Here is a 14,120-nt window from a genome sequence, read left to right on the forward strand (position 1 = left end):
CCGCTCTACTATCACAAATCTCGCAAGCTTCATGACACATATCTCCGCGCCGGTACTTCAAAGGGGGCAAGTAGACACCATATATTGCGACCTCAGTAAAGCTTTTGATGTGGTAAGCCACTCACTGCTTCTCATCAAGCTTACGCACTTTGGTGTTGACTCGTCAATTGTAAATCTATTGCGGAGTTATCTTATTGGTAGATCATGTTTTGTTAACGTCAACGGCCAAACGTCTTCATCGTACATGGTAACCAGCGGCGTTCCTCAAGGATCAGTGTTAGGACCACTCCTTTTTTTAATTTTATTAATGACGTTCTTTCCGCCATTCGGCATTCTTCATTCCTCCTATATGCTGATGACATAAAGATCTTTAAGGCAATTCACACTGTTGATGACTGTCGCATCCTGCAGTCTGACCTGCTTTCTTTTTCTAAATGGTGCACAGATAATAACCTCACCTTGAATGCTGCTAAGACCAAAGTCATGACTTTCACCCGCAAAACAGCAAGCATCTCTTTTTCTTATTCAGTAGATTCTGTACCATTGTGTAAGGTCCGTGAGATCAATGATCTTGGTGTACTTTTTGATACAACCTTACACTTTTCAGCTCACACTAAACGCGTTGCAATGCGGGGCATGCGCACTCTTGGCTCTGTTTGCAGACTGTCGAGAGAATTCAATTCTCCTACACCGTTGATACGCAGGTGCGGCGCGGGTCGGAGCAGACGCATGCTCCGAACGCTCCTTCTTTCGAGAATCGCTGTGTGCGCCAATTTTGGACTACGACCGCAAAACTAATATCCATCGATTCCGCTAGTCACCAGGAGTCCCTGGACACCAAATCATCCAGGTGGGCCAATTTTTTGGACCTTTATCTGCGAAAAACCTTGGCGAGCTCGTGGGACGCTGCTCGGCCTTAGGCCTAGCAGCGGGTACGGCCGCGCGACCGCCGCCCAAACCATGGACACGCATTCTCAGGAGCCCGTTATTCGTGGCTATGACCCAGACAGCATGCAAGTCCAAGAAATACAGCTGGCTGCTCCATCATCGGCCAATTTTTCCCCTCATTACGAGGGGGTACTTCGAGAAATGCGTCGCCACCGCACCGGCGTTCGCACACCTCCGACGGCGGGGCCGACGCTCACAACGACAAGCGATGCTGCAGGGACCATTTCTTCCCTTTCTGGTGGTGGCCCCAGCAAGAATATAGGCGCACCACGCTACTCGCCTCGCATGGATGCTGACGAGTACGTGGTCATCATCAAACCAAGGGAAACCTGCAACTTAACTCAATACAGAGGTACGGGCAGTATCGGCAACGCTATACGGGCAGCCATCTCCCAGCGTAGCGACAACGCAGAAGCGGACCCAAATCTCGCACATAAATACAGCCTGCACCCGATATGGGAACAGAATCTGGTCGTCGTCGGCACCAAGGAAGAGCGTGTGCTGCCCATCCTCCTCGGCTTGGACAAGCTGCGGTTGACCGACAGAACCATCAACGTGCAAGCTTACCTCAAGGCAACGGACAACATGGGCAAGGGCGTAATCCGGCTGGCCAACACATTTACAACGGATTACATCCTGGAGAACACCACCTCGCCGCATAACCAAATCATCGGGGCCCGGAGGCTTGGCTCCACAAACGTAGTGGCGCTCACATTTGAGCACAGCAATCTCCCAAGGTGCGTCTTCTTCCTCAATGAAGCCACCCTGGTGCAAAAATACAGGAAAACCAACGCAATTTGTGCTACGTGCGGGAAGCCGGGACACCGTACGGACGTGTGCCCCGCGCCCGTGCCAGAGAACGAACGGTGCGCGCAATGCGGCAAAACTGGAGTGGACGCGTCGCAACCACACGAGTGCCACCCGAGATGTGTGCTCTGTGGCGGCCCGCACGTTGCCGGCTCTCGCGACTGCCCGCGCAGATATCGCCAACCAGCCCCCTCCAAGTCCGCAAACCCACCGGCCGGACAAACACGCGGACGAAGCCGGACCCCGACTCGCCACCACAACGGACAGAGAGACATCACCAGCGTGGCCGGCAAAGAAACCCGCGAGAGATCGACTTCCCGGTCCCGCTCCGGGAATCGGGTGGACTCCCCATCCAGATCACGGTCACGGTCCAAGGGACGCCGGTCACGGTCACGGTCCAGTGGGCGCCGACCAGCTCAGCAGCACACCCGGCAGGGCCAGACGACATCCACGCCACCGGTCCTCAAGTTAACGGGACCTCAGGTGAGCTGGGCATCAGTGGTCGCCTCCCCTCGCACTCAAAATAGCTCTCGCAATACCGAATCGCCGATAATCGCACAGCTTCAAAGCACTATTGAGCAGCAAAATCGAACGCTAGCCCAATTGCAACAGCTAGTCGCACAACAGCAGCAGGAAATTTCCCGCCTTCGACAGGAAATACAAAGAAATAAGTGTCCCCAGACAACCCCTACAGCAGCTACTTCAGCTGACTGCGAGATGTCCCCGGCATCTTCCGAGACTCCAGAACCAGACACTCATATCACCAAACGCCGTAACTCCCTGACCACGCCGACACAGACCTCAATAGTGGACTTGGTGGACAAGGCCTTGGAGCAGAAATTAAGTGCCTTTACGGCAACCATAACCCAAACGATAGAGCAATCCATCATGAAGCACGTTAGTGCGCTCGAAGAACGCAACGCAAAAAAACTGCACGAGCTTGCAATGCCGTATATCACTCAGATGCAATCAATCATAGCCAAACACAACAGGCAAGTAACTCAACTCAACGAAGGCAAGCATTGCAAGGGTGTCAAGCTCCTGTCTGGACGACGTGATATGCCAGCTGCAGCTCTATCCATCAATCCAGACAGCGACGACGCCTCCACTACGCCACATGATGGCTAGTCGCGATCCGCAATTTACAGTAATTCAGTGGAACTGTCGCAGTTTTCGCCGTAAAGCAGCATCACTGCATCAATATATTCAAACGCTAGAATCGATACCAGAAATTATAGCTCTACAAGATGTCGGGCAACAGGCAGCAAAACTATCCTCGTACACGGCTTACGCTAGTGCCGATAGCATATCGGCAGTCACGTTTGTCCATAATCAATATGCAGCTTTACAGCATGACCTCGACCTCAGGGCCGCTGCCTTACAATATGTATTCGTCCAATTTCTGCCACGCAAAAAATGCCATCAATCAATATACGTCCTAAATATATACAGCCGGCCTGCGGACCGACACCATACGTTTACAGAGGTCATTCGCAAGGCGAAATCCATGGCAGCACGGGCTCCTTTGATAGTGGTAGGCGACTTCAACGCCAAACATGCGGATTGGGGCTACGTCATTGAAGACGTTAAAGGGCGTAAATTACATACCCTAATGACGCTCGAAGGGCTCACGTTACTCACTGACGCGGACCATCCCACGCGGCTTGGCAACAGCGTATCGCGAGACACATGCCCGGATCTCACCATGACTCTAAATGCTCCGCAACCAAAATGGCTAAACTCCGAGGAAGCGCTGGGCAGCGATCATTACATCATACATACCACCATAACATATGGTCGGCATAAAGTCCGCAATAAATCAACACAACTGGTTGACTGGCAAGCCTTTCGCAAAACGGAAAACTTTCCGTTTCACCAGCCGCCCAATTCTTATGACGAATGGGCACGAACCCTTATAAAACTAAAGCAGGAAGTGACCAAGACAATCTCAACTACCCCGGAAACACCAGCAGTTGATCAGCATCTGCTCCATCTCTGGGACGCAAGACATCAACTGACCAGACGATGGAAGCGCCAGAAGCTAAACCGCAAGCTCAGACAGCGCATCGCGGAGGTCACGGCACAGGCAGAGGAATACGCCACGAAACTCGCAAAAGAAAATTGGTTCGCCAAGTGTGACGCACTTACGGGCGCATTACACACTAAATCAGCCTGGCACCTACTCAGGTATCTAATAGACCCGGAACAATCACGTGGAGCCGCCCGTCGAAATCTTCAGCGGGCAATCCATGCTAATGCAGGGGACACAGCTCAACTCTTTCGAGATCTGGAGGACAAATATATCAATACCTCCGTGAGCGCTGACCACATTTCCGCATACAACGGAACTGCAAACCCGGAAATGGACCGTGACTTCACGACTGCGGAGATCAGAGTGGCAATTGACAGGATGCGTCGAGGAACGGCTCCAGGTCCGGACCAAATTACTACCACCCTTATGGCCAACTTAAGTGACGACATGCTCGAGCTCTTTGCCGACCAAATTAATAAGTATTGGCAAGAAGGTATGCTTCCGCAGGAATGGAAATCGGCTGAAATTGTATTTATTCCCAAACCCGGAAAGTCCATCAATATTGACAACCTTCGTCCCATCTCACTCACCTCCTGTGCAGGGAAGGTCATGGAGAAAGCACTTCAAATCAGGATCACTGAATACATGGAAGCTAATGACCTCTTCCCACATACAATGTTTGGCTTTAGAGCACATTTATCGGCACAGGACGTTCTATTCCAACTCAAGTACGACATAATCGATCGCCCCAGTGGAGCCACGCAACAGGAGCGCGCCATTCTGGCGATTGACTTTCAGGGAGCCTTTGATAATGTCCGGCACTCAGCCATCCTGAACAACTTGGCTAGAATCGGAATCGGACAGCGTACATACGACTACGTGCGCGACTTCCTGCACAACCGTCACGTGACCATACGAGCTGGCGACACAAAATCTGCCCCCATCACAATGGGGGACTCTGGCACACCGCAAGGGGCAGTAATTTCGCCACTGCTGTTTAATATAGCACTACTGGACCTGCCTAGGGCACTCAACGAGATACCCGGAATCAAGCACGCTCTATACGCAGATGATATCACTATATGGACCAACACCGGCAGCATGGGACAGATGGAAGAAGCACTCCAACGGGCAGCAGAAACTGTAGAGCGCATCGGTCTCGCTTGCGGACTTCGATGCTCCCCTACCAAATCAGAACTCCTGGTATTTAGGAAGCGTGGCAACCAAATTCCGTTGAATATCCAACTCCATCAATCCCCGGTCAAGGAAGTGGACACTATCCGTGTCCTGGGAGCATACATTAATAATCAGGGCAACAACAACGCAGCAATTCAAAAGCTCCGCACTACCTGCACCAATATCTCCCGAATGATATCCAGGATTGCCAATCGACACCGTGGCATTAAAGAAGCGGACATACTGCGTCTCGTACAGGCCTTTGTGATCAGTCGTGTCACTTACAGCTTCCGGTACCTGCGCGTTCTGAAAAGGACGAACTCAAACTGGACCGTCTACTCCGACTTACATATAGGAAAGCCCTCACTCTACCACCATGGGCCATGAATGACAGGCTCCTTGAAATGGGCATCTATAATACAGCGTCAGAACTCTTCCAAGCTCATTACATGAACCAAGTCATTCGGCTCGCACGCACCAAAGCAGGTCGCACCACGCTAGAAGCACTGGGCATCAATCCACCCACTCATGTCGCCAGCAAGCGATCACTACCACCAGAATGGCAGCAGGATATCATCACTCGCCCGTTGCCACGTAATATGCACCCCGTCCACCATGAAAACAGGAGAACTGCCAGAGCCAAAGCCTACGACAAGTATTCGGATCACGCAGGTGCCTTCTTTGTAGATGCCGCCGGACCCCTGCACAACCGCTCCACGGCAACCGTTGTACACAGGGGACAGGTGGTAGACTGCATCTCGGCCACCGGAATAGACATCACAGCCATGGAAGAGGCCGGTATAGCCTTAGCCATGCGTAATCCAAGAGCCACCTTTGTTCTCACGGATTCCCAGGCGGCGTATCGCAATTTCGCAAGAGGTCAAGTCGGCCACCTCGCACACTCTATACTGCAACAGGCTGCGGCCAATCGTCAAGAGGGTCAGTGGAAACAGCTGCTGTGGGTACCAGGGCACGCGGGAGTTCGAGGCAATGAGATTGCCCATGCCTCCGCCCGAGAACTTCTACACCGGGGCTCCGCCGATTCCTCCACAGCACAACTTCTCGCTGACCAGGACGATCCTCAGCCCCTTCTTTCATATTCTGAGATCCTACAACACCTCCGGCTGAGTAGACGCACTTTACCCCCGCCTGATCCCAAATTAGATAAGGCAACGCAGGTAGCTTGGAGACGCTTACAAACAATGTCCTTTCCAAATCCTTATGTATTATCAAAGATAGATTCCATGACATACAATCCGCAATGCAAATTCTGTACCCAGACGGCCACGTTATACCACATGGTCTGGGCGTGCCAACAGAATCCGCAAATATCTGCCAAAAATAATCCGACGACAGTCGAGTGGGAGGCGACCCTGTCTAGCTCGGACCCAGAACAGCAACAAGCCCTGGTCAACCGAGCCCGGACGGCGGCAAAAGCCAATGGTCTTCCGGACTAGGAGGTCCGACCACAAAACGGCTATTAATTTTCAATAATAAATGTTTTATTCTCTCTCTCCTACACCGTTCCACAAGTTGTACACAACAATCTGTCTTCCTCAGCTCGAATACGCGTCGGTCGTCTGGAATGGCATTTCTAGATCCAACAGTGACATTATAGATCGGGTCCAGAAAAAGTTTCTAAGCATATATCATCACCGCTTTGCAAACACGGACTCTGGGCCCTACTCTAGCACTGTTGGATTATTGCCATTGCCCTTACTTCGCTGCCGCCGTAATCGTGCTGACCTGCTTTTCCTTTTCAAACTCCTTCACGGTATCCTCATGTGCCCCGAACTCCTCAGTTGTATCACATTTCGTATTCCGCGCAAAATCACCAGAGAACACAGACCTTTCCATGTTGCTGCCTGTCACCACCAACACTCAACCGTCCATAGAATACAGAGTCTTTATAACGCCCACTTTCATGACCTTGATATTTTTCACAACTCTCTGTCTTTGTTCTGCTCTCAGCTTTCCGTTGTTGTGTCTTAGTTTCACCATATTGTTCAACTTCCCTTCTCCATTTTATTATGTATGCATTTTGCGCCTTCGGTTACATGTATGTACACTTTTCTTTTCAAGATTGATATTTTTTATTGTTTTTTTTTTTTCACTGATACTCCCCTGCTGTATTTCTTTTTTTATGTATACGTGCGCCAGCACCCAGACCTCACGGTTGTTCCTGGGCACGATAAATAAATGATTGATTGATTGATTGATTGATTGATTATTATTATTATTATTATACGTTGTCCGCTTATGGTCTGGAATGTACAATTGGAGCTCCCACTAGAGCGGAATTAGTTAATAATTGCCTAGTGCAGTCCTGCTTAGATCACATAGCGGTCAGAGCTCTCAACTGTACATTTAGGTCATGTACTATTTACAAAGGTTGGCTGACCACTGCTTTGTAACAGGTCGTCTTGTATTACCGGATGCGCCTGGAACGCCGTCGGTTGGAAATACACCCGGGCAGCGCAAATGCCTTGTCCCTATAGTTAATCAAGCTAAGTTTGATAATCTTATCGTTTCGTTTGACTGGGCATCCTTAACCAAAGAAGGCTCGTCAAGCAACGTGTATGAAAGATTCTGTACGCAGCTAAAAAATTTTGAATTACGTTGCACACGGTTAGTAGCTAAACCAATAAGAAAGGGTCACTGCTGGATGAACACGGAAATTCTTGCTGCGATTTCGTATCGAGATACCCTGTGGAAACGCTGTAAAAGAAATCCGAGAAACCAAACACTGCGATTAGAATACAAGTCGGCAAGAAATAGAGCTGTTGCTCTTCTGCGTGGCGCCAAACGCCGTTACTTCTTTCATAAATTTCAGCAATCTTCAAATAATGTAAGCAAAACTTGGTCTTTGGTAAATCATCTCAGAGGGATGAGTTCCAGTAAATGGTCTGTTTTCGATTCTTTTCAGCAACCTCCCACAGCAGTGGCTGATGCTTTCAACAGGCACTTTGTAAAAGCATCCCTAAGTGCTGTTTCTTTATCCACAAACACTCGGTCGTTAACGCATTCCATATCTGAGTCAGCTTTTCTTCCGAAATTTTCGAAGTGTGATCTGGAAGAAATTCTTTTCAGTTTCCGTCCTAACAAGCCCACTGGATATGATGGAGTATCATTACACATCATCCGAAGGAATTTCAATGTTCTGGCAGATATTATTCTTCATATACTGAATGGGTTTTTGGAAGGTGATGAAATTCCGGCATGCCTAAAAACGGCAGTTGTTTTACCACTACATAAGTCAGGGAAGAAAGATAAGATTGAAAACTATCGGCCAATTTCTATCTTACCGGTTATTGCTCAGGTCTTAGAAAAATTTCTTTTCCACACTATGTCTTCTTTTCTTAACAAATTTTCTATCCTGACCGATCGCCAGTTTGGTTTTGTTTCTGGGCGCGGTACTGTTGCACTGCTTGAAGAATTTGCAGACGACCTGTTCTCGGCATTCGATCAGAATCTTTTCACGTGTGCTCTCTTCTTAGACGTAGCGAAGGCGTTTGACACCCTGAACCACCAAATCTTGTTAAGTAAACTGTATTTTTTGGGATTTCGTGGACCCTTTTACAACATTCTCAAAAATTACTTGAGCAACCGATTTCAAGTGGTCGCTACTGATGATAAGGGCGTTTTCAGTTCTAAGTTGTCGCTGAATGCGGGTGTACCGCAGGGGTCAATTTTATCGCCATTGTTGTTTAACATCTTCGTTAATGACTTTCCTTTGGCGATTTCCAAATGTTCTGTGTTCCAGTATGCTGACGACACTGTGTTACTAGCAAAACATCTATCTTACAAAATGTCAACTGAAATGTTGAAAATGACGTGTACAATGCGATGCTTTGGTTCAGTAACAATGGAATGGCTGTCAATGCCCAAAAAACACAACTGGTATGTTTTCGCTCTCCACTCAAGACTACTGTGATTAACTTGCCTCTCTACTTACATAAGTCTAACTGTGTTCCTTGTAAGTGTACTCCTATTCCATACGTAGATTGTGCTAAATATCTTGGAATATTTTTCGATAGCAACTTGTAATGGCAACATCACTTATCACTCATTTGTTCAAAACTGAGGTCAGTCGCTTGGCTGATGTTTAATATGAAAAGTATTGCGCCTCTCTCTGTAAAAAATTGATTGTGCATGCATTGGGTTATAGTGTATTGAGATATGGTATTACGGTCTTCGGATTCTGTTCGGATCGTTGGAGATGCAGGGTAGACAGGATTATAAAAAATATCCTTATAAATGTTGCCTACAATTCCCAAACAGTAACAGCTGCAAATATCTTCCGTGAACTTGGTCTGTCTAATTTTCATTCTTTGCTCGTTGAAACAGTTGTCATAAAACACTTTTGGACTTCCGCTTTCAAACAAAAAAATACCTCCACAAGGGAACTTCGTAAACACGTCCGCTATATGGTTCCTCGTTCATCCACAAAGTATGGTGCGGCCAGACGCTGTGCATATGTGCCGGACATGTTTAACAAGTTACCGAATGAAATTTTTAACGCTACTTCAAAAAGCATGCTGAAAGAACTATTGAAGGAGTCATGGTGAAACTAACTTCCACAATACTTTGGCATTATAATTTTCACTGCTTCAACTTCTGTTTCACGTAGAATAACCAAATGTTATCTTATTTTTTTCTGGTCATTTTTTTTCTTTGTCTTTCTGTCTCATCAACATCTTTTTATTTACCGTTTGTATTATGTTCATGGCACGGTCCTACAAGCCAATTGAGGCTTAGACCGGCCTGTTTGTGTTGCTCTGTATTTTTTTTTTGGTGAATAAACATTATTATTATTATTATTATTATTATTATTATTATTATTATTATTATTATTATTATTATTATTATTATTATTATTATTATTATTATTATTATTCGATATGAAAACATAAATACACAGAGAGAGAAAGAAATAGGGAAGGAGCAAGCTGGCTACTGTTACCGAGAGGGGCACAAAGCCTGCCTACTCTTTAAGAAAGATATAAAGTAAGTTGAAGATAAGGAGAAGGGAAGTGAAGCAGAAAGAAACAGCAAGATGACAGGCCACAACGACGAAAGCCAGGCGTGGTTGCTTAGTAGTTGTGGTGTTGGGCTGCTAAGTAAGAGGTCGCTGCGATCAAATCCCGGCCACAGCGGCCGCATGTCGATGGGGGCGAAATGCAGAAAACACTCGTGTAGATTGAGGTGCACGCTAAGGAACCCCCAGGTGGTCCAAATTAATCCGGAGTCCCTCACTATGGCACGCTTCCTAATAAAATCGTAGTTTTGGCACGAAAAACCCCATAATTTGATTTTAACGAACACGAAAGTAAAGCTAGGCATGCAATAGCAAGTAGGAACAGCACATACACGCAGGAACAAAAAAAAAGAACGCAGGTCGCACTAATTACAGAAGCATGTAAAAAGTTGGTAAAAAATATTTCCCCCCTCGCAAAGTCTCTCACAAACGGGAAGCCAAGCCAGTTTCTTGTGTAAAAGTAAGCAGGTTGCGATGAGCCTCGTCGCGTCGAGAAGCACAGCCACTCGGATACAGCCAATTGCCAAAGGTCGTACACATGCATGCCAAGTAGGCTATAGCCCCTCAGTAGCGACGTGCGCTGCGAAAGGAAAGTAGGCCACTGCAATATAAGTTGCTCAAGTGTCTCGAAGGCACTGCAACAAGCTCATGACGGACTTTCTACACGTCCTTGCCGGTATAAACGTTGAGACCCCAGGACACCGTCAACCCTTAACTTGAGCTATAGAGCTCTAGCACAGCGAGGCAAACCTCGACCACGAGCACGGAGAGGAAACGATCCTTTTGTAACACGCTGGTCTGGGTGCTGCTTGAGTAGGCATCTTCGAATCAACAGACGAGCATCGTCGAGCCTACACAAAATTTCCGGACATTCACATTCCATGTGAGCACCAGAGGAAGCGAGTCGATCGGCCTCTTCGTTTCCGGCGATACCTACGTGCGAGGGTATCAACTAGCCGACGAGGGATACTCCAGGAGAAGTAATTCTGCTGGCAGACTCACTGATGCTACGCACAGCTGGGCGATCAGCGTCACTTCTCTGTAGTCTGCTGAGGGCAAAGCGGGGCTCCGTAAGGATGACAACCTTCAATGTACTTTACTCTTCTTGGACGTACTTCAGATCAGTATCGATCGCTGCCAGCTCTGCAGTCGCTGATGAGGCTGGATGCGGTATGCGAAACACCCGTCGGATGCCAGTTGAAGGGCACAAGAAAGCTGCAGAGGCGCCTTGACCATCGCTGTGTACAGATGCGGCCGTAAATACTTTAAGATTACCTCCACATCTCTCGAATAAGTGTGAACAGGCCAGATGGAATAGCGCCACAACAGGCAGTGTAGACTTTTTTCTATTTCTGGAATTGCAAGGTAAACAGGGAGCAGACATTTTCTGAAACCTTCCAGAGCTGCAACTGAAGTAGCACCTTCAGAACTGCCAGCAATGGAGTTGAACAATGCCGCCATTGTCCCCATGCGAGAGAATGGACGGTAAATCAGCCGATTAAGAAGTGCTTGGCCAACCGGAGCTGGCCGGATTTCAACCAATCAGGAAGACGACTACCACCGTGCTGTGTTAGTCCGCGCTCGCAATCAGCCGTGGCGTAATTTGTTGAACGCCCGTACCGCGAGATAGTGCGAGAACTCAAACATTTTTTAACGATTTTTTCTTTGCTTTAACACGAAAATGTTTTATGCCGGGGTCCACCAAGACTTCACTGACGTATTTCCGTCACGGATATGACGTTCTTACAATGTACACGAACATAATACAAAGAAAGAAACCAGAAGAAAAAGTTCCACAAACATGCAAAATTTGGAAATCGAACCCACGACCTCTCGGTCCGCGACGATAGATCGCCGAGCGTTTAACCCATTGCGCCACAGACGCATTTGCAGAGAGCTACACAGACGCGCCTTATATATCTAACACTCCTCCGTGTACCCGCGCTCTTGCTCGGGGCGGTGCCGCCGCCTACGAGCAGAAAAGAGAAGTACTGCATTATGACACTAACGCGCACCGACAGTGAACGCTTCGGTGGTCTCAGCACTACGACGCCTCGATGCCAGCATTCGAAGGGACGCTGGCATCAAGAAGCACTACCAACGCCACCTAGGTGGCGTTCACCGTACTCAGCACAGCGGAGCGTGGCCTCCGCAATTAGCTCTGAAAATGTTTCTGAACTTGATCGCGGAGGCTGCAATTACGACGCGCTGTACGCGCTGATTTGACTCGGTGACGATTCAGTTACGTGCTTTGTCTTGCGCGTTGTATTAGTGTGTCAGTTACGTGCTTCGTCTTTCGCGTTGTGCTAGCGTGTGCAGCGTAGTGCAGCTTCCATATGCACGACGGTTGCTCATGGTCATCGACGTTGGTAGTCGTGATGGAGGAGACGTGCCACCAGGCGTCAGCGTGGGTGCATCAACGCCTAAGGGCGCTTTAGCCACAAAACACCAATAGACATTATATATCAATGTGCAATAAACATTACACTACTTCTGTGAAGACACGTTTCACTTTCGTGTTCTATACCGATTCCTATATAAGAGGGATCAACCACATTTTTTACGTTAATCCCTTGTCGCTGCCTAACGCCAAGTACACCGCACCTCACTATTTGAGTAGTACTTTTGTTCGACGTTTAAAGATAACGTCTTCGCCTCTTTCTGGAAACATTGCACTGTGAAAGAACGGCACGCACGAGACGCGACAGCTTCGGCGGACGCCATGTTTGCTAATGACGGCGCACTACTTCACAGAAAGCCTCCGCTTCGTCTTTTTTGCGTTTGCTTCCAACGTTAGTTTAATTACATGCAAAAAAGCTCTCTACTTTCTGATCAATAGAACTCAAATCAGTGCTGAACCCGTGGAATGATTTCCGGCATATTTGCAACATAATATTAGAATGTGCAAGGTATACTATTTCTTCAATGGTCTTGGCGGAAAGTAAAACAAAAACTAATTGCAATACTAAAGCCAAGGAGCTTAAAATAATGAAGATAAAGGCCTCCTAACGGGTATTAAATTACATAAGTACACAACAATACCTATTGTAGTGATTAGACCAAAGAACAGAACGTGCGACGAGCGCACTATTTGGCGCTGCGCCGGGACACCGCCGCCGCGAGCTTCGTAGCTTCCACGCTGCTGCAAACAGCTTGTCAGATGAAGTATAGGCGGGACATTCAGGACTCGCGACGCGTACATCACGCCTGAGAGAACAGATGATTGATATACCTGTAGCGTTGTCGTTTGATCGCAGCCGGCACCCCTAACAGTCAAGGCAGCCACATATTTCAGCAGGGACTGTGATTGGCGCCGTAGAGATTTAACCGCGGGACGCCACGAGAGGCGATCTTCAATAATAACGCCCAGGTAACGGTGTTGTCGTAGCAATCGTACTGAAATCTCGCCATTCGCAAAGGTACAGTCGGCTCATGGTTCCATGAGCACGTTGTCTGGGATGGTGTGCAATTACAGCCGACTTGGCAAGTGAAATCAGCCACCCAACTTCATCCAAGTACTCTGCAGTCGCATTCAGAGCTCTCTGCAAGTTTGTTCGAAGACGTGGGCCAAGATGCGAAGGGCCACTGATCAACGGAGCGATGTCATCGGTATATATAGACAGCTATGCCTATTGGGAAGTCACATTACTGAGGCAAACGTCTTGGAAGCCCAGCAAGAACGCTGTTAAAATCAAGAGGCGATAAAACGCTGCCTTGCGGAACACCACGCATTTCGAGATTCACTAATTAGTCCTCCAACGCGCACTTTCATTCTGCGCTCTGATAGAAAATTGCGAATAAATAGAAGTATACGACCCGAAATTCCAGCAGTCGCAAGTGCGATAATAATCTCCTTATGGGAAACCAAGTCGAAATCTTGCTGTATGTTCAAAATTAGCATATATGCGGAGTGTCGAGCAAAGTCAAGCGATGATGCAAGGTCTGCAATGCTGTCCAAGGCTGAACGACGGCGACGAAAGCCGCTCATGACATCAAAAAGAAACGTCAGCTCCTGCAGCCTGACATCTAGACGAAACAGTATCATATATTCTATCAGCTTGATAACATTTGATGCTAGTAATATTGGCCGGTAGGACTTGGGTTGTTTTGCAAAGCACA

General features: G+C 47.9%; 1 protein-coding gene, 1 long non-coding RNA gene and 1 pseudogene across 2 annotated transcripts in view; 2 read left to right on the top strand and 1 right to left on the bottom strand.

Annotated features, from left to right (window-relative positions):
- LOC125947796 (uncharacterized) overlaps positions 1 to 14,120 on the top strand; it is a 290,580-nt gene that overhangs the window by 158,757 nt on the left and 117,703 nt on the right. The gene's annotated exons all lie outside the window — the stretch shown is intronic.
- The window catches only part of LOC119461523 (sodium-coupled monocarboxylate transporter 2-like), a 243,821-nt pseudogene that overhangs the window by 84,254 nt on the left and 145,447 nt on the right, over positions 1 to 14,120 (bottom strand).
- Positions 1 to 14,120, top strand: part of LOC119462244 (sodium-coupled monocarboxylate transporter 1) — a 60,029-nt gene that overhangs the window by 17,774 nt on the left and 28,135 nt on the right. The gene's annotated exons all lie outside the window — the stretch shown is intronic.

The sequence above is a fragment of the Dermacentor silvarum genome, chromosome 8 (genome assembly GCF_013339745.2).
Source record: "Dermacentor silvarum isolate Dsil-2018 chromosome 8, BIME_Dsil_1.4, whole genome shotgun sequence".
NCBI lineage: Eukaryota > Metazoa > Arthropoda > Arachnida > Ixodida > Ixodidae > Dermacentor > Dermacentor silvarum.